Genomic DNA, 4,042 nt, shown 5'->3' on the forward strand with positions numbered 1-4,042 from the left:
GATTTCTCGGGCCCTGTTTTCCTGTGGTTAAATAACATGTTCTAAAATAAAAGCATTTTGACTCTTACCACTGTGACCAGCTCATTTCTGGAGGACAAATGAATTTTCCAAAGTGATAAGAATTATATATTGAAATAGTCCATGTGAGAGGAAGATGATTCATGTCCCCTATGAACAAAAAATAATATTCATACCAATCCAACACAGGTTGTCTTTTATTTCAGAAGTGCTCAGATTTCCAATACCAGAAGATAACAAGGAACCACAGGCTCTTCATCAGAAGGACCTTCATGGTCCTTGGGCCCAGCATTGATTGGATTCGTGAAATCTCTCTATGACATCCTTGAGAATTGATTGTCCAGTCTCTATCAGAACATGTCCTATGACAGGGAACTCACAAGATTGCTCTATATACCGTTTTGCTGTCCTATTGGCAAAAAGCCTTTCCTCATACTGAACAGAAATTTGTCTCCCTGTGACAAGTCTGCTTTCTCTGTCCCAGATGCCTGTTGGAGAACTGAAGACAGAGTCAGATCCCTCAACTGTTCCTCATACAATGTAGTCACCTCACCTTCCAAGAGCCAAATCCTGTGTTCCAGTGAGGTCTGATCCACACAGTGTTCACAGCCTCATTCTGGCTAGACTTGCACTGTAAGATCACATTGACTTCCCCTTCCCCCCAGTTGTTTTGTATTAACATTTTTTTAAAAATATATTTTATTGATTTTTTACAGAGAGGAAGGGAGAGAGATAGAGAGTTAGAAACATCGATGAGAGAGAAACATCGATCAGCTGCCTCCTGCACATCTCCCACTGGGGACGTGCCTGCAACCCAGGTACATGCCCTTGACCGGAATCGAACCTGGGACCTTTCAGTCCGCAAGCCGATGCTCTATCCACTGAGCCAAACCGGTTTCGGCTGTATTAACATTTTTAATTTTTGATTTTGAAGTACTTTTATACTGACAGAGAAGGTACAAGTAAGCACAAATAATTGCCCTACACCCTTCACTCAGCTTCCCTATTTAACATTTTACCACATTGCCTTATCGTTCTCTCTTTGTGTTTATTTCTTTCTCAACCACCTGAGATTAATTTGCAGACATTTTATTCCATTACCCCTTAATATCTCAGTATGTACAGTATTTACTAAAAACAGGGATACTCTTCTACATGACCACAGTACAACCATCAAAGTTAGGAAATAAACATTCATTTCTACCACTAATCTATAGATCACATTCAGATTTCACTGATTGTCCTAAAAAATTCCTTCATAAATTGCATTTGGTTATCATGTCTCATCTCCTGCAAACCAAAACAATTCCTCTCTTTCCTTATCCTTCATGAACTTGATACTTTTTTTAAAATAAGTCTTTATTGTTCAGATTATTACAGTTGTTCCTCTTTTTTCTCCCCATAACTCCCCTCCACCCGGTTCCCACCCCACACTGTGTCCTTACTCCCCCCATTGTCCTCGTCCATAGGTGTTCGATTTTTGTCCAGTCTCTTCCCACACCCCCCCCACACCCCTGTCCCCCCGAGAATTGTCAGTCCACTCCCTTTCCATGCCCCGGATTCTATTATATTCACCAGTTTATTCTGTTCATCATATTTTTATTCACTTGATTTTTATTTTTATTTATTTATTTATTTATTTATTTTTTAACAAACAACGCATTTTTATCTATTTTCAGTACTTGGTTTAGGTTATTGTGGTATTATTACAGTTATTCAGTATTCCCCCCCCCACACACACACACACAAATGTGTTTATTTAATATATTCATCACAGGGGCTCAACCAGAGACTTAATTTAAAAAAACAGACACAAAACAAATATGACACCACAGCTAAAGATACAGGGTCCTATACAGAAATCAAGGCAAGGACAGACCATTTAAGGAAAAAGACAGCAAAGAAGAGAGGCTGGACAGGGCTCTTGGCCAGAGACCTGCTTTGTGTAAGTTTCTTGTAGGTACTTCTTGAAGGCTGTGGGGTTTTCCAGAGCTCCACAGCATGCATGTTCAATGGGCTATCAATGTTGAGTTCTCCTAGCAGGCTTGGATGGAGAGCAGGATGGTCCTGATAAAATATAGAGCAGACCACTTGTTCTTTAGGGTGTCTAGGCAGATGTTACCCTGGATATCTACGTTGGGATGAGGAATTTCACCGTGTGCACGTTTTACTGGTAGTCACTGAGGAGCTCAAGGGAGAGCTTATGCCTCAAGTCTTCCTAAACTGTGCTAGCTGTTCCCATCCATTAGAAAAGGTTGTCTCATTCAGGGAAGTCAGAAGTTCCTTTGTCACCACACATCATGAGGGCCATCAGTTCTTGCTCACTGGGTCTGGGCAGGGCAGGGCCCCGCACTGGGCTCGGCTCCTTTAGAAGCTGCAGCATCGCCGGTGGCAGCTGGGTTGCGGTTCTGGGAGGCCATCCGGACAGCACTGGCAGAACATGGGAAGTCTGAGAACACGACTGTAGTTGCTAGTATTTTTTTCTTTTAAAACATCTTCCAGTATTTACATATGTTGAACACTTAAATAATTAGCTCTTTAATATAACTGTGGAGTGCACAATAATCATTAAAAATAAACTCAAATTGTTTTTATAGAAACTAAGAAATTACTAGTGTTATGCCCAGATTACAAGATCCCCAAAAACCACACCAGGGAGCCATTCCGATGCAAAAGCAGAGGGTCCTGTATTGAGCTAGCTAACTCGACCCTGCCTCCTGGCCGTCGCAGAGACCGGAAGCAGAATGCCACTCGTGAGAATATCAGGGCTTTAATAGGGGGTGGAGTGAGGGGAGGGGAGCTGACTGTGGGCCCTGCCGATTGGCCAGGTGCAAGTCAGGTCTTGTTACACAGGATGTGGTCATCTCTATGGCGCGCATGTCCCTTGATTGTCATTGGTTAGTTTAAAGAAATCCCAGCTTCCGGGAAGAAGGTACTTTCCTGAGCACATGGCGGCTGCCCCAACATGGAGGATCCGGGGTAAGATGGAGGGCATAGCCCTCGCCCTTTCATTCCCCCCTTGTCTTGGAACTTCCGGCTCAATCATGAGATGGACTGCACTTTTATTTCACCGTTGCTAGAGGCCCATACTGGGCACACAGAACTATCAATTGAACTATTCTTATAAGTTTAACAAATGGTCTGGTGGAAGGGAAAGAAACCATTTTAGCTTTAACAACTTCTATTGAAATAGTATTTTTCTTCTTAAAATTCCTCCATGGCTATTAAAAAGCCAAATCAAGATTAATTTATTTACTGTCCTGATGTTTGCATAAACACAACAAGAATGGTAACTGTCTACCTTTGCTGGAATTTCATCATTTAATCTTGGTGTGCCCCATAGGGCCAGGAAGCCAAGCCATCCAGCTGCCATCAGGCCTGCCTGCAGTATCTGCTGAGTTAGGTGAATCCCTCACCTGTAGCAACTCCACCTGAGCCCACGCTCCAGGCTTTAAGGCCCATCTCAGTAGCCCTCCTACTTGTTGCGGCCCAGAGTGTGTGGGGGTTCCGCAGGGATGCAGAGGCATCTTTACTGCTCCCCTTCTACTCTTACCAACCGCCAGTGATGGTAGGGCATGGGCCTGACGCTCCAGCGCCAGCCATCTTCAGGGCTCCCAAGCAGGATACCAGGCTTTCTTCGTGGTCTTAGTGGCTTCAAGTCTTTAGAGTTCAGATAGGGCTCTTTAAAACATGATACTCCAGTCAAAGTTTTCCATTAATAAAACCACTATTAGGAATCAGTCTTATTGGATCTATGCAAAGAAACGTACTTATTTAGCATTGCCAGATTTCGGAGGAATTACATAAGGAGAAAAACATACTGATCTACTCTAAGATTTTCTGACTTTCCTTGCTAATTCCTTTTCATGGATTTAAAACAAAACAGTAATTGTTGGTATAAAACCTTCTTTCTATGCATAACCATGCCTCAGACCTTCTATTCTAAACAGGCTTTTTCCAGCTTTACTACCCCTGACATGGGCATGGTGACTCAGGCCTGCAAGACAGTATTACAGGCTGTCAA

The 4,042-nt window shown here is 42.9% G+C and overlaps 1 pseudogene; it reads right to left on the bottom strand.

The window, feature by feature from the left end:
• Positions 1 to 1,764: 1,764 nt before the first annotated feature.
• On the bottom strand, positions 1,765 to 2,438 carry LOC132224126 (ubiquitin-conjugating enzyme E2 C-like; annotated as a pseudogene).
• Between the last annotated feature and the right edge of the window lie 1,604 nt (positions 2,439 to 4,042).

Source organism: Myotis daubentonii, chromosome X, assembly GCF_963259705.1.
Source record: "Myotis daubentonii chromosome X, mMyoDau2.1, whole genome shotgun sequence".
Lineage (NCBI taxonomy): Eukaryota > Metazoa > Chordata > Mammalia > Chiroptera > Vespertilionidae > Myotis > Myotis daubentonii.